The sequence below is a fragment of the Canis lupus genome, chromosome 32, assembly GCF_003254725.2.
Source record: "Canis lupus dingo isolate Sandy chromosome 32, ASM325472v2, whole genome shotgun sequence".
In the NCBI taxonomy this organism is placed as follows: Eukaryota; Metazoa; Chordata; class Mammalia; order Carnivora; family Canidae; genus Canis; species Canis lupus.
In genome coordinates, this window is record NC_064274.1 from 34,001,428 (window position 1) to 34,029,340 (window position 27,913).

Sequence of the window (27,913 nt, forward strand, 5' to 3'; positions counted from 1 at the left end):
GTATTGAGGGAATAATAGAAGATAACAGTGGTGGTATTTTTCTTCTCCCCCCCCCCCTTTTTTTTAAAGTACTCTTTGTTGAATTATATGTAAAGCACACAAATCATTATACAGCTTGGTGAATTTTTACAAAGTGAACATACCCAGATTGCTGATGGAATATCACCAACAGCTCAGAAACCTCTGTGAGTGCCTTCTTATTCATCTTTCCCCTCCCCTAAAAGTAAACACTTTTCTGACTTTAATTACCATAGCTTAGTTTTGCCTACTTTTGAACTTTATATACATGGAATCATGAAGCCCATATTTATTTGTGTCTAATTTTTTTTGCTCAACGTTATGTTTGTAAGATTTCTTCCATGTCATTCTAAAGACTTTGCCCATTTTAGTGACTGTGTATTACTCCATTAGGTCAATATGTCATTTGCTTTAATTTATTGTAATGTATTCATTTATTGTAATATTAATGGAAATTTATGAAATTTCTATTTGGTATTTTTTTAGAAATAATGCTGTTCTAAACACTTTTCTAAGTGTCTTTTGGTGAATATATGCACATTTCTGGCAAATGTATATCTAGAGGTGGGATTACTGGGTAACAGGGCATGTTTATTCCAGCTTGCACTCCTGCCAGCAGATCATGAGTGTTACAGTTGCTTCATATTCTTACTAAAAATCATTATTATTTTCTTTCATTTTAGCCATTTTGATGGGTATATAGTAATATATAACTATGATTTTAACTTTCATTTCTTTGATTTCCAATGAGATTGATCATTTCTTTATATATGTATTGGCCATTTGGAAACCATTTTTTCCAAAACATCTTTCAGGTCTTTTGCTATTTCGATGATCTATTTTTTCTTATTTTTTAACCATTTCTTATATATTCTTGATATAAGGCCTTTGTCGGTCCTCATATTTTTCAGATAAATATACTACAAATACCTTCTGCCACTCTGTGGCTTGAATTTTCACTTTTTTACTGGCATCTTTAAGTAAACAGAAGTTCTTAATATTAGTCAAGTCCAATTTATCAATCTTTTCTATTATAGTTAGGTTTTTTTGTGTATATCTGTTTAATAAATTTTTGCCTACTCTTATGATGGTGAAGATACTCTCTCATGTTATCACCTAAAATATTTATGGTCTTCTTTTCAGATTTATACCTATTTGGAATTAATTTTTATATATGTTCACACTTTATCTTTCTTCATGGGGTTATATAGTAAGCCAAGCACAATTTATTGAAAAAACTATTAATATAACCAAGGGATTTTATTTTTTGTGCATTTGCTTTCATCATTTTGAGACACATTACAGTTTACATGTTCCCAGTAAAAAGGATCATTTCCTTAAAGGGTAAGATAGTGTAATATTTAGAGTAAGATGTAGATGATCAGGAAAAACTTCAGTATTTATAGAAGTTTGCTGGCTAGTTCATGGCAAAGGACTTAAAGATGAGACAAACAGATTTATTTTACAAAAATGATGATTTCCAAATTTCTTTCTGTTTATTTTCTCTTTCTTTTTTTTTTTTTTTTTGTCTGCGATAACCACTGGCTATCAATGGTATACTCTAAGAAGTTACTTTCAATTAAAAACAAAACAACCTAATCTTTCCCTTGAAAATGAAGGTGAATTTAAACAAAGAGCTGAGGAAGCAAATGTTTTTCAAGCAAAAGTACAGAGATAGCAAGTGGATATTAAATATTAGGGTAAATAAATAAATAAATATTAGGGTATACTTCATATTATATGATTTTTGCTGCTGAAAATGTCACAGATTTTGAAAATGTAAAAGACTTGGCAAGAGAATTTTCTAAGCTGTTTGAAAATCTTATAAATGAAGAGGTTTAGTTAGTTTTGAACAGATTTATTACAAATACAAAAATATATCCTCTGATTAGTTTCGAGGATAACTAATATTAGGAAATACAAAATTTGCTACCTGAATTTCAGCAAAAACTTTTTTCTTTTTTAAAGACTTTTTATTTATTTATTCATGAGAGACAGGGAGAGAGAGAGAGAGAGAGAGAGGCAAAGACACAGGCAGAGGGAGAAGTAGGCCCATGCAGGGAGCCCGATGTGGGACTTGACTCTGGATCCCGGGATCACACCCTGGGCCGAAGGTAGATGCTCTACTGCTGAGCCACCCAGGCGTCCCTCAGCAAAAACCTTTTGTATAATGAATGGATAGGAGTAAAAACTAAGTACAATTATTTAATAAGTTCAGCCAAGATATTTTTGTGAGATATATTTTTTTTTCAGATTTTAATTTTTTATTTATTCATGAGAGACACACAGAGAGGCAGAGACATAGGCAGAGGGAGAAGCTGGCTCCTCGTGGGAAGCCCCATGCAGAACTCCATCCCAGGACCCCAGGATCACGACCTGAGCCAAAAGCAGATGATCAACCACTGAACCACCTAGGTGCTCCTCTTTGTGAGATCTCTTTATTAGCTATCAGTGATTAAAGCCAAGTATACAAATAAACTACACTAGATCTTCTAATTTCTTTATGACAAAATGTTAAACCGAGATTTAAAAAACAAAGTGACATTCAATCGCATTGTTCTAAAAATGTCATCAATATAGTATCTTAATGAAGATGTGTTAGTCTTCTACAACAAATTGCCACAAATTTAGTGGCTTCAAACAACATTCATGTGTTAACACTTAGTTGTGTAGAAGTCCAACAAAAACGTGGCTGAGTTCTCTGAGTATCACAGGCTGATAACAAGATGTTGGTCGACTGAGTTCTCATCTGGAGACTTGGGAAAAGTGCTTCCAAGTTCATTCTTTTGGAGGGGGAGCTATTGGACTGAAGTGCCCATCTCCTTGTTGGTGGTCAGCTGAGGGCTGCTCTCAGCTCCAGAGGCAGCCTGCAGTCCTCATCATGTGGCTTCATCCATCTAGAAATTGGCAGTGATGCAATAAATTTTTCATGTTTTGAGCCTTTCTGACTTCCTCTTTGACCAGCTCTCAGCTATTAAAGGGGTTATGTGAATAGGTCAGGCCCACCACAAATAATCCTTCTATTTTAAGGTAAGTTGATTTGGGATCTTAATTACATTTGCATAAATCCCTTCCCAGAAAAACCTAGATTAGTGTTTGTTTGAATGCAATAACTGGTAGGGGGGCTAGCAATTTTGGGTGGCCATCTTGGAATTCTGCCTACCAGAGGGGCAAAAGTGTTACATGAATATCTTGATTATTACAAAATAGTGATTTTGCTATGTGTAAGAAAAGAAATAAATTTTATGGGATAAATATAAAACCATTTATAAATTATTACCATTTCATTTATTACTCAAACATTGCTATTTCATTAATTAGACATCAAAAAGTGAGCAATAACAGATTTACTTGGTTTTTTTGTGCCAAATTTCAATAACAAGACAATAATTTTATATATTTTTAATTTTTAATTGAGAAGATAAATTTATCTAGAGGGGAATATTTGAATTAATGTTTTTTTTCTAATGTGTAACTTTTACATGTTTAAATATATGGTACACAGGATGGCCTTATGTATACGATATATGGTATATAGGGATGAGCCTGCTTTTTTCCCAATAAATAAGTCTTTCTTGTTTTTATTGTTAGGCTTAAGTCATTCAAGTGTTTACTAATACTAGCATGTGGTGAAGTTGTCATAGAGGATCAAGACAATTTGTTCATCAATATTCTTTGATTCCCCCAGCTAGCTTACCAGGTCTTTGGGCCTGCCAAATCACAGATATGATATATATGAAGCAATCCTACAGCAACTTTGGTCACTCCTGTCATGCCACTGAGCCTCCCTATTCTGGACTACAGAATAAATAATATGCTCCTACTGCAAACTAGTTTTCCAACTAATTTTCCACCTTTATGTTCATAATCTCAGTGCTCCCATGGTTTAGATGATATGATATGTTCAAGGTCTTTGTACAAGAACAATTTAGTTAAAATAATTTCTACAAGTTTATCATGCTGATCATTTTATCTTCTCAGAAGATTTTCTATAACAAAAAAAGTTTCTTTTGCCAAGTAAAGTTCTACTCGGTAACATCTCAGCATTGCCATGAAGTGATGTGAGTACGTTAGGCAGTCTTCTAAGAGAGAGGTAATTTGCAGAGTTTCTCCCACAGATTTGCCTGAGGTAGCTTCCCTAAACTATCTTTTTTTTTTTTTTTCTCCTCAAAAATCTATCAGCAAGAGCAGCAACTGTGGCTTGTATGGATGGTTTCCTTGTATGTTCTTGACCACAAACAAGGAACTCATTCATACAAACGGTATTAACCATACATCAAATCTTAACTGCATGTGGTATTCAAGGTGAGTGCAACATGACATTTTTATTCAATGGCAATCCTATGTTCTTTATATGACATTGAAATTTTGGTATTTGGGTCAACCACCCTCTGAAAATAGTTAAGGTAACATAAGATGACTAAAGAAGAAACACATATGGGGGCCAAGGACTGTATCAGGGACACATGATCATTAAATAGTTCAATAACTTGTCCACTGCCTCCAAGACATATTGATAATCCAAATTAGTGACTATGAGATGGCATTGTTTTCCAATCTTGTCAGAAATCCTAATTGCTGAGTATTCTAGGCACAACTAATCCACAGCAAAACCTCTGGTGCATTTCTCTTTTTCAACAGCTTCCTAGAATCTTGCAAAATCTTGGTCATGTTTTATTTACTCTAGGACCCTAAAAAAATCTCAACAGCCCTGTGGCTATACTAGGGTGGAGCTCAAACTAGAAATTGTACATCCACCATCTGTTACATTAATGATAATGCCTCAAACCAGTAATAGATTTTTCATCTTCAAATAGGGTATTTCTTACTTAGTTGCACTATGTATTCCTACTTAACTAAATCACATCTATGATTGAAGGTAATTTCCAATCTTGATTACATTTTCAAAATGCAATTACCTGGGGAAGAAAAAGGAAATAATACCAACAAAGACCTTACATTTGTCCTAATGGTAACATGGGAAGAGGATGCAAGCTATTTAAATTTGATATCCATTGGGAATTCACAGGAGAGGCCTGAAATTAATACAAGGATCTCTAATTCATGTAATATTTGATGCTTCCATGAGTATAGACTTCTAAGTTCTCCTGTTCCCTAGAAAGGGATGTGAATATACTTCTGTTATAACTGTGTATTTCCCAAATAGTATATTATCATTCCCTAGGATTCTGTGAATCCACGAAAGATATACCAGCATATGCAAAGAATAGACAATTTCCTTTTCTCAGGGGCATGGTCATAACCTAGCTGTACATGAGGACTGAATGGACTCTGAAGGCATTTAAATTTTATTAACCTTAAGTACAAGAAACAAAATGGGGGGAAAATGTGTTTGTATTACTAAATTGTTTTCCATCTTAGCTAGCCAGAATATTGGGATATGCCATTCACAAATGCTATAATAATGGCTACATTTTAATGTGTATGTGGGAAATCTAGAAGAAAAGGAAGAATGGAAAAAAAAGAATATCATATTATACACCTGCACTATTCAACAGAATATCCTGAGATGTTGGAAATGTTCTAAATCTGCACTGTCCAGTATGATAGCCACTACCCAAATGCACCTGTTGAGCATTCGAAATACATGGTTAGTATGACTAAGGAACATTTTAATTTTTTAAATTATAATTAATTTAAATATATTTGAATAGCCACATATGATTAGTGGACACTATATTAGACAGTAAAACAGCAAAGCTCTATTTTGAAGTTGGGTTCGAAAGGGAAACATCCTCAAAGATACCAAGAATTTCAAAGCCTGACTTTGTTTCTAATTCCTAGTTGAGAATAATCTTTGTGTTGCAATTTCAGTATGGTCCTTCAATTTATTCTAGTTAATGATTAATAGTACCTAAACTGTACTTTCCTAATAGATTGTAAAAGATCCCAGAGAGAAATAATATGATGTTAAAATGTACCTCTAATATACTGTAACCCACCTTAGACATTTAAATATTTATTACATTGGGACGCCTGGGTGGCTTAGTGGTTGAGTATCTGCCTTTGGCTCAGGGCATGATCCTGGAGTCCTGGGATCAAGTCCCACATCAGACTTCCTGCATGGAGCCTGCTTCTCCCTCTGCCTATGTCTCTGTCTCTCTCTGTGTGTCTCTCGTGAATAAATAAATAAAATATTTTAATCTTATTAAATAAATATTTATTACAACAATATGCTTGGGAAGAGCATAATATATACTTCTAATTTAGACCAGCTGGTCTAATTTAGACCAGCAAAATTTCTAAATGTGAGTATTATAAAAATAGGGAAGTGACTTATAGCAAACTGCATATTCTTTATGAAGTCCTTGTGTGTGTGTGTGTGATCTGTGTGTGTGTGTGTGGTTATTAACTTTGTAAATCTCAAGCAGCAGACACCTTCTTTCTAGAATACCCTAGATTTTTGGTTTTTTGTTTAGCTTTGACAAAGCTATAGGATTGTATTGGTGCTTAAATTGATCACTAAAAAAATAAAATAAAATAAGGAGCTTTACAACAGCCTCAGACTTCAGAAGTAATCTTGAGCAAATCAGTAAAGCTTTAAGTAAACAAAATAATAGTAGTCATAAAGTCTATTTATTATAGTTGAAATTATAATTTGTGACCTCTTCTATTAAGGGTCATCTTTCTATGTTATAGTTGGCAAAAAAAAAAAAGAAAGAAAAAAAAGGTATATTTCACATATTTCTTGAGTCAAACCAAGTAGTAATTGCTTCTCCACACAACTTTCTGTTCCTTGCCACTCTCAACACTGCCTGGTGCCACTACTCACTATTGTAATTACCTCCCAAAACACCAATGCCATGATCCTCCTATTATCGTGTTGTGATTGTCATATAAGGAAAGTCTCACTTCTCTTTACTAACTTCTCTCATAATTTCTCATAACTCCATCAAGAATAACAGGTTACAGATTCAGTGAATAACCAGAGGGAATTTTAATCTAGAATAATGGTATGAGGATGGACAGGAAACTTAAGACTGGATGCTGATGTTCAAGAAAAAGCTTTATAACCTCTAAAAGATCCTGCATGGGCTGGCTGTCTTATTAGTCTCATTTCCATCTGGAGTGCAATATTCATCTCATCCTCTCAGAGTGGCTCCTTTAAACTTTCACCCCTAAAGTCAGGGCTTGTCTTAGGCTCTAAAGTCTGTTTTCTTCCCAATATAGGCAACTCTCAGGTCCCAGTCACCCACAAGGTCACATTTGTTTCCTTATATCCAAGATACTTTAATAGCCCATGATGGCTTTTTTAGGCCAAATCAGAGTCCTTTGTGATTCTAACTCCAGAATGACTGACTAGCTTTGGGGTAGATCCAATTCTTTCACTTGGTTTTCTCCTCCTACTAATTTCTCAAGTGAAAATGAAAAAAAAGAAAGAAAAAGAAAGAAAGAAAGAAAGAAAGAAAGAAAGAAAGAAAGAAAGAAAGAAAGAAAGAAAAAAAGAAAGAAAGAAGAAGAAAGAAAGAAAAAAAAACCCAAATCTCTGTATTTGATAATATTTTTCTGATAGTTCTATGGCTTGGTTTTTTTGAAATCTAATAAATCTCAAAATCCATTCAGATTTACAACTGGAGAGTGGAAAAAAAGCCATGGATGGGATGACAAAGAAACAAAGTCAGAAGGTCTTAAGAGAAAATGACATAGTAGCAATTACAACAACATAGACATCTGGCAGAATTTTTGTTAAAAAAAGCAAGATATAGCGATGTCTGGGTGGCTCAGCGTTTGGGCACCTACCTTTGGCTCACATCATGATCCCGGTATCCAGGATCAAGTCCCACGTTGGGCTCCCTGCATGGAGCCTGCTTCTCCCTCTGCCTGTGTCTCTGCCTCTCTCTCTTTCTGTGTCTCTCATGAATAAATAAATAAATAAATCTTAAAAAAAAAAAAGGAAGATATGCTTTACACATAGGATTAAGTCAAAGATGGGAAGGAAGAGAAGAAATGGTTCCACACTGATGTAAAATAATTGCCCTGAGTCATCAAGTAAAGGCTTAATTACAATTAATATATTATCTTTATTAAGGCAAGGAAGGATATAATAAACTTGATGAGGATACACACACACACAATATTCTTATAACCTAAATTCTGCATAATTTGGTTGTTTCTAAATTAATTTATGTGAAAAAAAATAAATTAATTAATTTATGTGATTATATCACAATATTAGCTAAGTAGCTCCTGAACTAGTTAAAATGTTTCTTACTGTGACTCATGCTGACCTTTAATTGTGGTATACAACAAATGACCCTTTTAAAAAGTAGATTCACTTATTTTTCGTGAAATATGTTTGTCTGTTAAATTACTATTTAGTAATTAGTAAACATTTACTTAATTAAATTACTAAATTGTTATTAGCAATTTGTACATTTTTGCTAGTTTAATATATTTCTATCAAATTGGTTTTACTTACTGTAGTTGAATCCTTCAGTTCTGAACTTCAGTAATGTAACAAACTTATGCTGTCACTTGTCATTCTCTCAGCATGCTCTAAATTAAACACATAATTGAAATGGAAAGCAGATATATTGGCTGTAAACTATTGTGGTGTGTCAAGAAGCAGACTACTAGCTACATCTTAATCTTGTCACTAATTACCTGACATGGAGAATGTATATGAAAGAGCTATGTTTGAAACTGACAAAAAAAAAAAGATGATCACTTTTAAAAATTATTTTCAGGAATCACAGGAATATAGCTTTTACCTGATGAGAAGTTTTCTCTTTTTTCCTATCCAATTTTTTTCTCATAATAGAAATGGGTCAAAATATGGCTTCAGAATCCCAATTGGTGCCTTTTATAGCAATATTATAGTAACTGATATTGGTAGTATATTATTCAGGATTTCTAATCTACATAAACTCCTAACAGAAAAGAATTACCCACCTACATTGGAGAGTGAATTTTGCCTGATTCTGCCTTTTTTGTATATGCTTGAAGAGGGGTATAGTAACACTCTTGAAGGACAGGGAATTACTATTTGACAATTCTGTCACTTCTATAATAACAATTCAATTTTTGTTGAGAGTCAGATACTGACAAATGCTGTAAGGGATACTATTATGAGTGAAGAAGACATATTGATGTAAAACTAACAGTAGAAAAATATAAAATGGGATGAGTTATTAATTCTATTTAAGAGCTGAACAAGACTTTGTATTTGAGGCAATAAGAGATCTGAATCTTGAAGACTGAGTTGGATTTTAAAGAAACAGTGAGCAGAAGGTTTCTACTTATATATTACAAAAATATATAGAACTACATAGAATATAGATTCTATATTCTAGTTGCATATAGATGCAATATAGTATAGTATAGTATAGTATAGTTTATATTCTATATTATTTACTCTAGTTATATATATGTGTGTATGCATATATATGAATGAAAATAAATAGCATGTTTGTGGAATCATTAGAGATTCAATGGGTAATTCAGCAGGCTTATGAAGAAAAGCTGTGGGAGACAGACTGGAAAGGGATTAAAGGAGAAGATATTGTAGGAGTATTCTTCTGAATGCCATATTTATTTTGGACTGTGTAATGGAGAACTATTGGCACTTCTTGATTATGAGAACAAGATTTGTATGTGTAGAGCAGTTTATATTTTAGGAATTCAGTCAATGCTTGCCTGGATGAGGCTAGGGAGAGATTACAATCATCTGCAAAGAGAGACTAAGCTGATTGCTCATGGTTAAAGGAATAAGGAGGAGATATAATTAAAGATATTACAGGAAAATGATCAGTAGAACTTGTTGCCATATTGGACATAAGGTAAAAGAGAAAAAATAATAAAAAATGACTCTGATGCCTGATAGATTTAGATAGCTGAGATAAATGATGATATCATTTAGTTATATGAAAAATCCAGAAAAAGAAGCACATTGGCAAGTGTGGTTGTGTTGTACTCAAATATAACTACCCAGTGTGAAGTTTGACCTTTTAAAAGTGAAAGTCCATGTTGTGGTTCTGTGATTCGATTTCTGGAGGATGGTAGTAATATGGGTTTCAGAAAAAAGAAGTTCAGGGTGTCAGATGGGTCATAGATATTGAGTTCATCAATTTATTTATAAGATGATAGCAGGAGATAGGCTGGAAACTTTTTCCTTTTTTTTGAAATTTCTACCTTTGAGTCACATCCTTTACATTTGTATTTCTCATAGCATGGCCACTAAGTAAGCAAGCACCAGTGATTAGGAACTTGTTCAAGATACATCTTAGATCCCACCTATAGTATACTACTGAATCAGAAATGCTATGCATTTGGAGGTCAAAATACGTTTTGAGAATCCTACCATGTGATTCTGATTCACACTAAAGAATTTCAACCTTGACCACACATTTGGATCATCTGGGGATCTTTAAAATATACCCATGCTTAAACCACCTTGGGATTCTGATATAGTCAAGTATAAGATCTGACCAAAGGGCTGGGGATTTTGAAAGTTTCCCAGGTGATTCTAATATGCAGCTTGAACAGCGAACTATTGTTCTTAAGAGTAACAACAAAGAAATACCAAAAGGTACGTTTCTCAAACTTTAAAAGTGCAAACCAATCATCTTCAAAATGCAGGTCTGAGTGCAGCCTGTGACTGCATTTCTAGGCCGCTCTTCTGTGAACTTGGCCACAGACTACACTTCAAAAGGCAAAACTCTAGAGCATAGTCATCAGGCATGTATGATACATCTCCCACAGATATGAAAAACAAGGGATTATTAGCTGGAGATGATTTGTCTGGAATGGAAATTGGTAGCACAGGAAAAGAGGTGAGAGTAGGAGCCAATCAAATTTATATAATATTTAATTTTTAGAATATTTTTAGATCACGTTGTCCAAAACCACAAGTACTTCTTTAAAAAGATTAACCCCTTAAATTAAAATACGGGACCAAGCTAACCTGAAGGGCTCAAAGTTAAATTTTTGCAGGTAGGTTCCAAGAAAACCATTGGATTATCTTATTTCATCCATGTTTTTCTGGAAAGTACATACCCATATTCTTGGGTATGTAAGTTTCTGATATAACTTTGACAGTTCCATTAACTATTATTTTGGAAGGATTAACCCACATGGGCTCATATCAATCCACTCGCAAATCAATAGGAAAGTACTTTCTATTTCTGTGTCCTCAACTATTACTAAAAGTCCACCTCTAATTTTGGAACTTTAGAACCATGGGAAAAAGATCCCAAAAAGGAATTATGTAGTCTTCCTTTTCTTGTTCCCATTTTTCAAATAATGTGCCTTTACGGATTTGATAAAAATTCATCTTAAAATGTGGTTGCAGGAAACCAATTTAGTTTGTCCCTTTTTACCAATGACAGTAGTCAAATCATTAGCTGTCTAATTGGGCTCAGCAATGTTCTAATTAGCAAAGGCTTGATTTGAGCCTGAAGTGACAGCTTATCCTTTGGCTCTTGAATTCTGACTACTTCTTCAGTAATCAAAAGAAAAAACATAATCGCATATGTTAGAGTCATTAAATAAGACCTCTGCCTTTCCATTGAATCTGTAGGCTTCTGGTGTTAGGAGAGATGGACATCTTTTTTTGCAAATTGCATTCTAGACTTGTTAATTGATTAATAAATAAGTGAATTGATCCTAATGAGACATTAATTAATAGTAATTAGTCAATATTAAGGGGAAATGGGTCAGAATGAAATCAGGTACCATACATTCCTACTATGAGTTAACCCCTATATTCAATTCGCAAGAAGATTCAGAGTTTTTTAAAATTAATTCTAAAAAATTAACATTTAATTATGTATATAAAACTGTTAAATATCAACTTTTAATATTTAATTTATAAATAAGTTATGAAATATATTCAAAATCACAAGTTATATAATTACCTTATTAATATAGAAATGTGCTTTTTCACATTTCTTGAAATTATTTTAGTCAAGCTTTCTGTATGTATCTTCTAAAATAGTCTCATCATCATTAGAGTTGCATACTGAATTTGTCGAAAGCACATCATTTTATTGGTCCATTTTTATTTTTAGACAAAACACATTTTAGATCTGCATATGATTCTCTCACTGGAAAATTTATCCTAAAAGTGTACAACCACAAAACATGAGTACATTTTTTTTATATATTGTTCTATGTATATGCATTCATGATCTCCCCAGAACAAACAACTTTCTGCTCTGCTTTTTAGGTAAATTTTAAAAGGCTTATTTACAACCAAACACTTGCAATTATGAAGCTATGTTTACTAGATTAATGAAGAAATCTGTATCAAAAATTTTTCTTGCTTTTTCATCAATTAATCAATCACTTAATACTACTACTGACATCTGTGGTTTCAGACTAATGTATTTTTTTTCCTAAACAGAACTTGATTAGTCAAATTTAGTAAACTGAGAGAAAACCAGCAATAAGTAAGACTTTGTAAGACCTGGATATAAAGTAACTATATCTTGTTATCTGAGGATTAATATTTTAGGAGAAAAAAATCATTTGCCTTATATTTGAATATACCCAACAATAATAATGTTATATTCACAGACATTGTTTTAAAGCAAGTTCATAATAATTATCAATACTTCTGAATTCTACATTCAATTTTATTTTTATTTGTATCTGAAATTGATTATGATTGAAAAAATTATAACATACAATTTAGGAAATTCTCAAAAGATGTTCATATATTATATAAAAAGTAAAATACCCACTACACATTCTCTTAAGAGATTGAGGCCCCTGTGGAATATATTTCTTTTGCTAAAAGATATTTCTGCCAGGAGAAACAAATTACTAGGGATGGCATCTGGAAGCAAAATTAATTCAGCCTTAATTTAATCTTAGGGATTTTCCTTTTAAATTTAGTAACCTCTAAATCTGACTCCACTTGAGAAGTTTATTAGCCAACTTTTGCAAATGGTGGCAACAAAATTGCAGCCACTTTCCACAATACAGATTTTCTATTGTTGTGGGTATAGCTTGAAGGCTTTTCTCTACTGGGCTCCACTGATTTCAGCCCAGGTCCATGAGTCCTCTCACTGCTGGATTCCTTTTGAAGGAGGACGCACCAACTGTGACATGATGTTCTGATGGCAGTGGATGCTGTTCAGGAACAAAGTCAACTGAGGCAAGGTACTTAAAGCTTCTGCTCGAACAAGTGTATGCCACATCTGCTCACACTCACTCCATTGACCAAAGCAAGTCATATGGCTAAACCAATGTCAGTGGGGCAAGAGGATATATTCCCTGCTGATAGCGAAGCATGACAAGGGTAGGGAGGAGAAAAATAATTGTAAGCAAATAATACAATCCACCACTGATCACTTTGCTGACTGTCTTGCAATTTGTAACACTTGCTTAATCATCATTAGAACTAGAATTAATGTCAGCAGGTGTGAAGGACACATATTGCTTTTAGATACCTAAAACGGCCATGAAATTAGATGAAGTTCAATCATGTGAAAGTTGAGAAAAGCTATTCAATATTTTTTCTAGGTACTTTTAGTTTCTAATGATGCTATTATTAATACTTTCCTTTATGCTTTTTGAAATCCTCAGAATAATTTTCATTTATAAGTCCTATTTGGGCATTTTTCCTTTCTGTACCATTCCTGTCAGTGCAGCATCTGAGTCTGGTTCTCTTCCAGCTCTCCTAGGGATTCTAGGAGATATTTAATTCCCCTTAGTAATTCTACTAAACTAGCTAGACTAAACTCTTTTCTATATATATACTATGGAGTGGATAAGTACTTTAAGAAGCTGATATAGAAGAAGGTACCTAGCATATGGTATGCATTTTAAAAAGTCACATCACTTTTTCAGTCCTATGATTTCATTTTGAAAATGTAGATATATTTGTTTCTTTAAAAAGATACATTATTATTGATTTTTTTTGTCATGAAATGCTCAAATTCTTAAGAATTGCTTACCCTAATTTTTCTCATTATCTTTGAAAGCCTGGCAGTGGTAATGAACATAAATGAAAAGCAATTTTTTCACCACTTTCTGAAGATGCTTCTAAACCAATCATATGTCCCAGACTATCCAATTCCAATTTAAGATAAGTTGCTTCCCTGTCCCCATAAGTTTACTTTTATATATGACATCCATGTTTCATGCTTTGGATCACAAAAATACGTTATCCTTGGAGCTTCTGGGTTGGTGAACATGTGGATATTCAGGAAGTGGTGTGCTAGGAGAGGGCATGGAAGCTCTGAACCCTTTTCCCCTCCTGTGACTTGTGCATTTCTTTCATCTGGTAATTCCTGAGTTATATCCTCTTAAAATAAGCTAGTAATTTAGTTTTAAGTTCTGCTTTAAGGTGGTATTCCTTCTTAGGTAATTTGACAGAAGAATTACAAGAGAATCCAGAAAGCACAGTTTATGAGGATTGCAAATTTGTCACCAAGACAGGCCTTGAAAATCTAGGACTCATACATCTCATTTTCACCAGGCATATATGCATGGATTTTTCATGGATGTAAGACTTCATCACAGGTGAAACTGATAGTAAAGCTATTTGTTATGAAGAATATAGGAAAAATAAGATCTGATAGAAGATAGATCATGTGCACAGAGTCCAATTAAAGGATTGCCAGAAGTTAACAAAGATCTGGCACTTAAATTAATTGAGGAACAGGAAGAGAAGCAAAAATCTACATGGAAAAAAGAAAATCAAGAGTCTTTCTAATATTCTCACCAATGATTGGTTTAGAGTTGTTTGAGAACACTGACTTCAAAGTAGACAAAGAAAGTAAAGAATTTAAGCTTTTGACTCCAGTTGTTTAAAAAGTTAGTGAAGAAGGAAGAAGACTCTAGAGCAACAAATGCTTTATGAAGAAAAAAAGAGAGAAGGAAGAACTAAAAGAAAAACTGAGTGATACAGAAAGTTCTAAGAATTCAGATGATGAAAAAGACTGGGTTGAAGAGGTCAGGAAACAGCACAGGCTTCTCCACCAGGAGGAAAAAGCAGCAAGAACTACTCAGGGAGAACCAGCAGACAGTCTTTAAGCCCCAGTTTTATGATGTCAAAGCAGGAGAAATCAGAAGCTTCAAAGATTCTGCTTAAAGCCGAGGCTGATGAATAAAATCCTTGAAGATCATTTGAAACTTGAAGCAAAAAATGGGACATTGGGTATATCAGAATCCGTGGTTGGCAGCAAACAACTGACCCTCATGTTAAAATATTCTGAACAGCAGAAGCAACAGGAGGCTGAGAAACTGCACCAAAAGAGGGAAACATTTTGTCATTCAGTGGTCACCTGAAGTCAAGACACAGAAGACTGCTGTTTTATTGAATTTGGAAACAATCTTACACCTCATTTGGCAGGACCATTACTACTCCAAATTGGTTATCATTAGGGTATCTTAAACACAGGCAAGGGATTGCACATTTTAAAAGTTCCATGTAAATTCTTGATATATCTACATAGTTAAATATTTGATAACTTATCCTTGTGCCTTGTGGGTAGGACTTTGTAAGTGGGTCCCCATCAACTGGTCAGTGCATGGCCCCAGGCTCCTTTGTCATACGTTGTTGCTTCCCATAAACATTGTCCTTTCCCTCTTATTTTAATCAGGTAAACTAGATTGTTGTCTTTTAATATTGTGAAATTTACACCATGAAATGAAAGGTTGTCCTGTGCTAAAAATGAAGATTGATCGTACTCTGGGAACTTTTTTTCTTATGACACCTGCTGCCATCCATGATTAAACCACTTAGAAAAGCCATCCTTGTCTTATATGATGCTTATATATTGTCATGTTTGTGTTTATGGGTATATGTTAATAGGTTTGTTACTTATGTGCATGTTTGAGATTTTTAAAATATATATTTTAACCAAGGTAATATAATTTAGTGATAACCACAACTTGAAACAAGAAGTGGAAGCTACTGATTATTCTTTTATCTTTTTGGAAGATGAAATACAGATTTTTATCTGTTTCTTAAGTTTAATTAAAGATAAACTGGCTGGAGAAGATATTTATTAAAAGGCTTCATTTGAACAGTAGCATAGTATCTTTAAATAAAACTGCTTCAATCGAATATGAAGGAAATCTAACTTCAAAATCTGTCACCCTATTAATTTTCTAGATAGATTTGGCATTTGGCTTATCTAGTTGACATTCTTTAAGCTGAATGTTGAAGAAGGCCACAGACACAAATACTGAAGAATTATTACAAAGCCAGGATATCTGTCTGGCCTGTGAGAGCCTCCAGACTAAATGGGTTGTGTTAATTCAGTGACCTGTGTTGGTTATGTGGGAGGGAAGGGAAGTAAGGAGAAATGACAGGAGAATGGGATCTATAGGGACCATGGTCCTCAAGTGTTCTCTTTAGCTTGCAAATAGTAGTCATTTATTTTTACAATTAAAAACTCATTCGTTTTGGGATCCCTGGGTGGCGCAGCGGTTTGGCGCCTGCCTTTGGCCCAGGGCGCGATCCTGGAGATCCGGGATCGAATCCCACGTCAGGCTCCCGGTGCATGGAGCCTGCTTCTCCCTCTGCCTGTGTCTCTGCCTCTCTCTCTCTCTCTGTGACTATCATAAATAAATAAAAATTTAAAAAAAAATTAAAAAAAAAACTCATTTGTTTTATATAAAATGATCCATATTCTGGAAGATATATATTTTTAATTTAAAAAGAAAGACCAGGTTGCCCGGGTGAGGCAATCAGTTGAACATCCAGCTCAGGTTATGATCTCAGGGTTGTGATATGGAGCCCCCAAAACAGGCTCCATGCTCAGCCTGGAGTCTGCTTGAGATTCTCTCTCCCTCTTCCTCTGTCCCTCCTGCTGGTGCTCTCCTACTCTCTTTCTCTCTCTCTCTCTCAAATAAATAAAAAAATCTTAAAAAAAAAAAAAAAAGAAAAATCACTACAGAAAACCCTATTAGCATCTTGGGCTATGTATTTTAAGATTTCTTTTTTTATGTGTATTTATTTTCTTTAAAAGTGATTTCATACTGTACATATTGTTTATTGATTTGTTTTTGTTACCTAACACTCTACCTTGAATATATTTCCCTACAATGTACTCTATTACATCATTTTGATGATTTGCATAAAGTATTTTACCATATGGCAATTACACAACTTTTTTAACTATCCCATTTGTTTATTTTTCTCTCATATTTCATTTTTCAGGCATAAATGTTTTTTTTTAATTTTTATTTATTTATGATAGTCACACACAGAGAGAGAGAGAGAGAGAGAGAGAGAGAGGCAGAGGGAGAAGCAGGCTCCATGCACCGGGAGCCCGACGTGGGATTCGATCCCGGGGCTCCAGGATCGCGCCCTGGGCCAAAGGCAGGCGCTAAACCGCTGCGCCACCCAGGGATCCCAGGCATAAATGTTTTTGAGACAAGTATTTTTATAGATAAACCTTGGGCAAGTGCATAATCATTTCTTAGGATAAATTGCTAAACGTGTAAATCCTAGATAAAAGATCATATATATTTTTCAATTTTAAGAACATATTATGGAAACTTTAGAAAATTTGCATTAATTTACATTCAATTCAGCAGTGTTCATGAGGGATCTATTTTTCTACTCCTTAACTATTAATGGATATTATCATTCTTTGTGATCTTGACCAACATGAAAACTAGTTAGTATTGAGCTGAATTTTCTTTTTAAGAAACTATTTTCCATTAACCTTATTTCCATTTTCTGGCTAAAAGTCAGGAAGAAGAGCTTAAAATCTCAGTGGCTATTCCTACCTACTCAGTGGCCTGAGCAGTGAGACTTGCAGACCCATCTTCCATGATAGGCTGAGCACTCTAATCTTCAGTAGGGAACTACTGGATAGGCACAAAGGGAACCTGCACAGGTTCAGGCTAGTCTGAGATGTCAGGTTGAGTTGGTAAATTTAGGGAACTGGAGCAGCCCAGTCACCCAGAAATTCCTTCTTGGTCACAGTCTTTTCAGCAGCACCCTGTTCTTCCTTTTTACTCTCTCAGGACATCTGTGAGTAGAGGTTATACGTGATCTGGATGGATGTTCAAGGGAGATGGTGCCACACACATGCAGAGCTCCCTGGGACAGTATTTACCATATCAGATCCGCAGAATGAGTTCCCTTGTTGTTGCATGGGATGGCAATGTCCACATAGTGCAGAACAAAGTCAGTGTTACAGAGAACAATGGTAGGCAGATTAACACAACACACCTCTGTGAGAGGCTACCAGTGAGCCCCAAGATCAATAACTACAAGTTACAGCTCCCAAAAGGCTGCCTGGATCTGGTTGGTGAAGGTTCTGGGAGTGGAGTGGCCAGCAATAGGAGTGACTCCACTGGCATAGCAAACTTCAGTGCATCTCACCAGCCAGTATTCCTGGAGGATACAGCACTGATATCAGCTGCATTTTCAATGGGACAAGCCTCCAGAAGAATCATCCAGGTACTCTTTAGGTTATGATATAGATGCTATCTCTTTTCCTTTGTAGATGTGCTGTTCCATTTGGAAGTCAAGTCTGGTGCCATCTAAGTGGAGTCCTGCTGCAAGAGACTTGAGAACACCCTCCTCCTTCATTTGTGGGACATCAAAGGCTCCAGACAATGTGAAAATTTCCCTTTAATTTATTATAGGAACCCAGAATATCATATGGACCCCTCTCTGGGTAGCAAAGAAAGGTAATGAGCTATATTCTAATTCACATTTCCATTATTATCAACTTAACTTTTTTTTTCATGTGCATTGTCTGATTCTATTTCTTCATTTGAGAATTACCACCTCTAACATTTTCTTATTTTTCTTTGGAGTCTTTTACTTATAGGTTGCAAATATCCCTTAACCAGTTTAAAAAGTAATCGCTCAAGCATGTTGCAAATAAACTTGCTCAGTTGGGGACTTTTTTTTTTTTTTTTTATGATAGTCACACACACACACAGAGATGCAGAGACATAGGCAGAGGGAGAAGCAGGCTCCATGCACTGGGAGCCCGACGTGGGATTCCATCCCCGGTCTCCAGGATCGCGCCCTGGGCCAAAGGCAGGCGCCAAACCGCTGCACCACCCAGGGATCCCAGTTGGGGACTTTCTTTTTAAACTTGCTTAAGGATATTTGACAAACAGCTTTTTATTTATGTTTTTTAATAATTTGGGGCCAAAATGAACTATTGAAATAGATTTTCAGGAAACCTAATCTGCCAGTGGTAGGCAGGCTTGTTTAGACAAGGAAAGCTCAGTTAGGACATTAATTCATAATCAAAAAATGAAATAAGGGTCTGAAGTCAGAAGCCAGAGATAGAGACAAAGCACAATGAATAAATGTCAGATGCCTTTTTAAGGGAAAAAAATTATAAGGATTAGTTAAATATAGGATCTAAAGAGATGCAAATCACAAATGATTAAAGTTTGAGACTAAGAAAAATGTACCAGTGCTAGAAATATAGACAACACATGCTATACCTTTGAGTCTCAAAGTTTGTTTGTTTGATTTCAAGTAAATTGAGTTTAAGATAACAACAATCTAGGGGCATCTGGGTAGCCCAGTGGTTGAGCATCTGCCTTCATCTCAGGTCATGATCCTGGAGTCCTGGGATGGAGTCTTGCATCAGGTTCCCCGCAGGGAGCCTGCTTCTCCCTCTGCCTGTGTCTCTGCCTCTCTCTCTTTCTGTGTCTCTCATGAATAAATAAATAAATAAATCTTAAAAAAAAAAAAGGAAGATATGCTTTACACATAGGATTAAGTCAAAGATGGGAAGGAAGAGAAGAAATGGTTCCACACTGATGTAAAATAATTGCCCTGAGTCATCAAGTAAAGGCTTAATTACAATTAATATATTATCTTTATTAAGGCAAGGAAGGATATAATAAACTTGATGAGGATACACACACACACAATATTCTTATAACCTAAATTCTGCATAATTTGGTTGTTTCTAAATTAATTTATGTGAAAAAAAATAAATTAATTAATTAATTTATGTGATTATATCACAATATTAGCTAAGTAGCTCATGAACTAGTTAAAATGTTTCTTACTGTGACTCATGCTGACCTTTAATTGTGGTATACAACAAATGACCCTTTTAAAAAGTAGATTCACTTATTTTTCGTGAAATATGTTTGTCTGTTAAATTACTATTTAGTAATTAGTAAACATTTACTTAATTAAATTACTAAATTGTTATTAGCAATTTGTACATTTTTGCTAGTTTAATATATTTCTATCAAATTGGTTTTACTTACTGTAGTTGAATCCTTCAGTTCTGAACTTCAGTAATGTAACAAACTTATGCTGTCACTTGTCATTCTCTCAGCATGCTCTAAATTAAACATATAATTGAAATGGAAAGCAGATATTGGCTGTAAACTATTGTGGTGTGTCAAGAAGCAGACTACTAGCTACATCTTAATCTTGTCACTAATTACCTGACATGGAGAATGTATATGAAAGAGCTATGTTTGAAACTGACAAAAAAAAAAGATGATCACTTTTAAAAATTATTTTCAGGAATCACAGGAATATAGCTTTTACCTGATGAGAAGTTTTCTCTTTTTTCCTATCCAATTTTTTTCTCATAATAGAAATGGGTCAAAATATGGCTTCAGAATCCCAATTGGTGCTTTTTATAGCAATATTATAGTAACTGATATTGGTAGTATATTATTCAGGATTTCTAATCTACATAAACTCCTAACAGAAAAGAATTACCCACCTACATTGGAGAGTGAATTTTGCCTGATTCTGCCTTTTTTGTATATGCTTGAAGTGGGGTATAGTAACACTCTTGAAGGACAGAGAATTACTATTTGACAATTCTGTCACTTATATAATAACAATTCAATTTTTGTTGTGAGTCAGATACTGACAAATGCTGTAAGGGATACTATTATGAGTGAAGAAGACATATTGATGTAAAACTAACAGTAGAAAAATGTAAAATGGGATGAGTTATTAATTCTATTTAAGAGCTGAACAAGACTTTGTATTTGAGGCAATAAGAGATCTGAATCTTGAAGACTGAGTTGGATTTTAAAGAAACAGTGAGCAGAAGGTTTCTACTTATATATTACAAAAATATATAGAACTACATAGAATATAGATTCTATATTCTAGTTGCATATAGATGCAATATAGTATAGTATAGTATAGTTTATATTCTATATTATTTACTCTAGTTATATATATGTGTGTATGCATATATATGAATGAAAATAAATAGCATGTTTGTGGAATCATTAGAGATTCAATGGGTAATTCAGCAGGCTTATGAAGAAAAGCTGTGGGAGACAGACTGGAAAGGGATTAAAGGAGAAGATATTGTAGGAGTATTCTTCTGAATGCCATATTTATTTTGGACTGTGTAATGGAGAACTATTGGCACTTCTTGATTATGAGAACAAGATTTGTATGTGTAGAGCAGTTTATATTTTAGGAATTCAGTCAATGCTTGCCTGGATGAGGCTAGGGAGAGATTACAATCATCTGCAAAGAGAGACTAAGCTGATTGCTCATGGTTAAAGGAATAAGGAGGAGATATAATTAAAGATATTACAGGAAAATGATCAGTAGAACTTGTTGCCATATTGGACATAAGGTAAAAGAGAAAAAATAATAAAAAATGACTCTGATGCCTGATAGATTTAGATAGCTGAGATAAATGATGATATCATTTAGTTATATGAAAAATCCAGAAAAAGAAGCACATTGGCAAGTGTGGTTGTGTTGTACTCAAATATAACTACCCAGTGTGAAGTTTGACCTTTTAAAAGTGAAAGTCCATGTTGTGGTTCTGTGATTCGATTTCTGGAGGATGGTAGTAATATGGGTTTCAGAAAAAAGAAGTTCAGGGTGTCAGATGGGACATAGATATTGAGTTCATCAATTTATTTATAAGATGATAGCAGGAGATAGGCTGGAAACTTTTTCCTTTTTTTTGAAATTTCTACCTTTGAGTCACATCCTTTACATTTGTATTTCTCATAGCATGGCCACTAAGTAAGCAAGCACCAGTGATTAGGAACTTGTTCAAGATACATCTTAGATCCCACCTATAGTATACTACTGAATCAGAAATGCTATGCATTTGGAGGTCAAAATACGTTTTGAGAATCCTACCATGTGATTCTGATTCACACTAAAGAATTTCAACCTTGACCACACATTTGGATCATCTGGGGATCTTTAAAATATACCCATGCTTAAACCACCTTGGGATTCTGATATAGTCAAGTATAAGATCTGACCAAAGGGCTGGGGATTTTGAAAGTTTCCCAGGTGATTCTAATATGCAGCTTGAACAGCGAACTATTGTTCTTAAGAGTAACAACAAAGAAATACCAAAAGGTACGTTTCTCAAACTTTAAAAGTGCAAACCAATCATCTTCAAAATGCAGGTCTGAGTGCAGCCTGTGACTGCATTTGTAGGCCGCTCTTCTGTGAACTTGGCCACAGACTACACTTCAAAAGGCAAAACTCTAGAGCATAGTCATCAGGCATGTATGATACATCTCCCACAGATATGAAAAACAAGGGATTATTAGCTGGAGATGATTTGTCTGGAATGGAAATTGGTAGCACAGGAAAAGAGGTGAGAGTAGGAGCCAATCAAATTTATATAATATTTAATTTTTAGAATATTTTTAGATCACGTTGTCCAAAACCACAAGTACTTCTTTAAAAAGATTAACCCCTTAAATTAAAATACGGGACCAAGCTAACCTGAAGGGCTCAAAGTTAAATTTTTGCAGGTAGGTTCCAAGAAAACCATTGGATTATCTTATTTCATCCATGTTTTTCTGGAAAGTACATACCCATATTCTTGGGTATGTAAGTTTCTGATATAACTTTGACAGTTCCATTAACTATTATTTTGGAAGGATTAACCCACATGGGCTCATATCAATCCACTCGCAAATCAATAGGAAAGTACTTTCTATTTGTGTGTCCTCAACTATTACTAAAAGTCCACCTCTAATTTTGGAACTTTAGAACCATGGGAAAAAGATCCCAAAAAGGAATTATGTAGTCTTCCTTTTCTTGTTCCCATTTTTCAAATAATGTGCCTTTATGGATTTGATAAAAATTCATCTTAAAATGTGGTTGCAGGAAACCAATTTAGTTTGTCCCTTTTTACCAATGACAGTAGTCAAATCATTAGCTGTCTAATTGGGCTCAGCAATGTTCTAATTAGCAAAGGCTTGATTTGAGCCTGAAGTGACAGCTTATCCTTTGGCTCTTGAATTCTGACTACTTCTTCAGTAATCAAAAGAAAAAACATAATCGCATAAGTTAGAATCATTAAATAAGACCTCTGCCTTTCCATTGAATCTGTAGGCTTCTGGTGTTAGGAGAGATGGACATCTTTTTTTGCAAATTGCATTCTAGACTTGTTAATTGATTAATAAATAAGTGAATTGATCCTAATGAGACATTAATTAATAGTAATTAGTCAATATTAAGGGGAAATGGGTCAGAATGAAATCAGGTACCATACATTCCTACTATGAGTTAACCCCTATATTCAATTCGCAAGAAGATTCAGAGTTTTTTAAAATTAATTCTAAAAAATTAACATTTAATTATGTATATAAAACTGTTAAATATCAACTTTTAATATTTAATTTATAAATAAGTTATGAAATATATTCAAAATCACAAGTTATATAATTACCTTATTAATATAGAAATGTGCTTTTTCACATTTCTTGAAATTATTTTAGTCAAGCTTTCTGTATGTATCTTCTAAAATAGTCTCATCATCATTAGAGTTGCATACTGAATTTGTCGAAAGCACATCATTTTATTGGTCCATTTTTATTTTTAGACAAAACACATTTTAGATCTGCATATGATTCTCTCACTGGAAAATTTATCCTAAAAGTGTACAACCACAAAACATGAGTACATTTTTTTTATATATTGTTCTATGTATATGCATTCATGATCTCCCCAGAACAAACAACTTTCTGCTCTGCTTTTTAGGTAAATTTTAAAAGGCTTATTTACAACCAAACACTTGCAATTATGAAGCTATGTTTACTAGATTAATGAAGAAATCTGTATCAAAAATTTTTCTTGCTTTTTCATCAATTAATCAATCAATCACTTAATACTACTACTGACATCTGTGGTTTCAGACTAATGTATTTTTTTTCCTAAACAGAACTTGATTAGTCAAATTTAGTAAACTGAGAGAAAACCAGCAATAAGTAAGACTTTGTAAGACCTGGATATAAAGTAACTATATCTTGTTATCTGAGGATTAATATTTTAGGAGAAAAAAATCATTTGCCTTATATTTGAATATACCCAACAATAATAATGTTATATTCACAGACATTGTTTTAAAGCAAGTTCATAATAATTATCAATACTTCTGAATTCTACATTCAATTTTATTTTTATTTGTATCTGAAATTGATTATGATTGAAAAAATTATAACATACAATTTAGGAAATTCTCAAAAGATGTTCATATATTATATAAAAAGTAAAATACCCACTACACATTCTCTTAAGAGATTGAGGCCCCTGTGGAATATATTTCTTTTGCTAAAAGATATTTCTGCCAGGAGAAACAAATTACTAGGGATGGCATCTGGAAGCAAAATTAATTCAGCCTTAATTTAATCTTAGGGATTTTCCTTTTAAATTTAGTAACCTCTAAATCTGACTCCACTTGAGAAGTTTATTAGCCAACTTTTGCAAATGGTGGCAACAAAATTGCAGCCACTTTCCACAATACAGATTTTCTATTGTTGTGGGTATAGCTTGAAGGCTTTTCTCTACTGGGCTCCACTGATTTCAGCCCAGGTCCATGAGTCCTCTCACTGCTGGATTCCTTTTGAAGGAGGACGCACCAACTGTGACATGATGTTCTGATGGCAGTGGATGCTGTTCAGGAACAAAGTCAACTGAGGCAAGGTACTTAAAGCTTCTGCTCGAACAAGTGTATGCCACATCTGCTCACACTCACTCCATTGACCAAAGCAAGTCATATGGCTAAACCAATGTCAGTGGGGCAAGAGGATATATTCCCTGCTGATAGCGAAGCATGACAAGGGTAGGGAGGAGAAAAATAATTGTAAGCAAATAATACAATCCACCACTGATCACTTTGCTGACTGTCTTGCAATTTGTAACACTTGCTTAATCATCATTAGAACTAGAATTAATGTCAGCAGGTGTGAAGGACACATATTGCTTTTAGATACCTAAAACGGCCATGAAATTAGATGAAGTTCAATCATGTGAAAGTTGAGAAAAGCTATTCAATATTTTTTCTAGGTACTTTTAGTTTCTAATGATGCTATTATTAATACTTTCCTTTATGCTTTTTGAAATCCTCAGAATAATTTTCATTTATAAGTCCTATTTGGGCATTTTTCCTTTCTGTACCATTCCTGTCAGTGCAGCATCTGAGTCTGGTTCTCTTCCAGCTCTCCTAGGGATTCTAGGAGATATTTAATTCCCCTTAGTAATTCTACTAAACTAGCTAGACTAAACTCTTTTCTATATATATACTATGGAGTGGATAAGTACTTTAAGAAGCTGATATAGAAGAAGGTACCTAGCATATGGTATGCATTTTAAAAAGTCACATCACTTTTTCAGTCCTATGATTTCATTTTGAAAATGTAGATATATTTGTTTCTTTAAAAAGATACATTATTATTGATTTTTTTTTGTCATGAAATGCTCAAATTCTTAAGAATTGCTTACCCTAATTTTTCTCATTATCTTTGAAAGCCTGGCAGTGGTAATGAACATAAATGAAAAGCAATTTTTTCACCACTTTCTGAAGATGCTTCTAAACCAATCATATGTCCCAGACTATCCAATTCCAATTTAAGATAAGTTGCTTCCCTGTCCCCATAAGTTTACTTTTATATATGACATCCATGTTTCATGCTTTGGATCACAAAAATACGTTATCCTTGGAGCTTCTGGGTTGGTGAACATGTGGATATTCAGGAAGTGGTGTGCTAGGAGAGGGCATGGAAGCTCTGAACCCTTTCCCCTCCTGTGACTTGTGCATTTCTTTCATCTGGTAATTCCTGAGTTATATCCTCTTAAAATAAGCTAGTAATTTAGTTTTAAGTTCTGCTTTAAGGTGGTATTCCTTCTTAGGTAATTTGACAGAAGAATTACAAGAGAATCCAGAAAGCACAGTTTATGAGGATTGCAAATTTGTCACCAAGACAGGCCTTGAAAATCTAGGACTCATACATCTCATTTTCACCAGGCATATATGCATGGATTTTTCATGGATGTAAGACTTCATCACAGGTGAAACTGATAGTAAAGCTATTTGTTATGAAGAATATAGGAAAAATAAGATCTGATAGAAGATAGATCATGTGCACAGAGTCCAATTAAAGGATTGCCAGAAGTTAACAAAGATCTGGCACTTAAATTAATTGAGGAACAGGAAGAGAAGCAAAAATCTACATGGAAAAAAGAAAATCAAGAGTCTTTCTAATATTCTCACCAATGATTGGTTTAGAGTTGTTTGAGAACACTGACTTCAAAGTAGACAAAGAAAGTAAAGAATTTAAGCTTTTGACTCCAGTTGTTTAAAAAGTTAGTGAAGAAGGAAGAAGACTCTAGAGCAACAAATGCTTTATGAAGAAAAAAAAGAGAGAAGGAAGAACTAAAAGAAAAACTGAGTGATACAGAAAGTTCTAAGAATTCAGATGATGAAAAAGACTGGGTTGAAGAGGTCAGGAAACAGCACAGGCTTCTCCACCAGGAGGAAAAAGCAGCAAGAACTACTCAGGGAGAACCAGCAGACAGTCTTTAAGCCCCAGTTTTATGATGTCAAAGCAGGAGAAATCAGAAGCTTCAAAGATTCTGCTTAAAGCCGAGGCTGATGAATAAAATCCTTGAAGATCATTTGAAACTTGAAGCAAAAAATGGGACATTGGGTATATCAGAATCCGTGGTTGGCAGCAAACAACTGACCCTCATGTTAAAATATTCTGAACAGCAGAAGCAACAGGAGGCTGAGAAACTGCACCAAAAGAGGGAAACATTTTGTCATTCAGTGGTCACCTGAAGTCAAGACACAGAAGACTGCTGTTTTATTGAATTTGGAAACAATCTTACACCTCATTTGGCAGGACCATTACTACTCCAAATTGGTTATCATTAGGGTATCTTAAACACAGGCAAGGGATTGCACATTTTAAAAGTTCCATGTAAATTCTTGATATATCTACATAGTTAAATATTTGATAACTTATCCTTGTGCCTTGTGGGTAGGACTTTGTAAGTGGGTCCCCATCAACTGGTCAGTGCATGGCCCCAGGCTCCTTTGTCATACGTTGTTGCTTCCCATAAACATTGTCCTTTCCCTCTTATTTTAATCAGGTAAACTAGATTGTTGTCTTTTAATATTGTGAAATTTACACCATGAAATGAAAGGTTGTCCTGTGCTAAAAATGAAGATTGATCGTACTCTGGGAACTTTTTTTCTTATGACACCTGCTGCCATCCATGATTAAACCACTTAGAAAAGCCATCCTTGTCTTATATGATGCTTATATATTGTCATGTTTGTGTTTATGGGTATATGTTAATAGGTTTGTTACTTATGTGCATGTTTGAGATTTTTAAAATATATATTTTAACCAAGGTAATATAATTTAGTGATAACCACAACTTGAAACAAGAAGTGGAAGCTACTGATTATTCTTTTATCTTTTTGGAAGATGAAATACAGATTTTTATCTGTTTCTTAAGTTTAATTAAAGATAAACTGGCTGGAGAAGATATTTATTAAAAGGCTTCATTTGAACAGTAGCATAGTATCTTTAAATAAAACTGCTTCAATCGAATATGAAGGAAATCTAACTTCAAAATCTGTCACCCTATTAATTTTCTAGATAGATTTGGCATTTGGCTTATCTAGTTGACATTCTTTAAGCTGAATGTTGAAGAAGGCCACAGACA

General features: G+C 34.2%; 1 protein-coding gene and 2 pseudogenes across 9 annotated transcripts in view; all 3 read left to right on the forward strand.

The window, feature by feature from the left end:
* The window catches only part of LOC112671692 (peptidyl-prolyl cis-trans isomerase NIMA-interacting 4-like), a 151,225-nt gene that overhangs the window by 39,299 nt on the left and 84,013 nt on the right, over positions 1-27,913 (forward strand). For 5 of the 9 annotated variants that reach the window (XM_035709732.2, XM_049105104.1, XM_049105109.1 and 2 more), the window contains one exon: positions 18,456-18,642. The exons of the other annotated variants lie outside the window; for them this stretch is intronic. The gene's annotated coding sequence lies outside the window, so the exon portion shown is untranslated. The remainder of the gene's footprint in view (positions 1-18,455; positions 18,643-27,913) is intronic. 9 annotated transcript variants of the gene reach the window in all.
* Positions 11,689-16,033, forward strand: LOC112671737 (nucleolar protein 10-like; annotated as a pseudogene).
* LOC125754177 (nucleolar protein 10-like) lies at positions 18,080-27,899 on the forward strand (annotated as a pseudogene).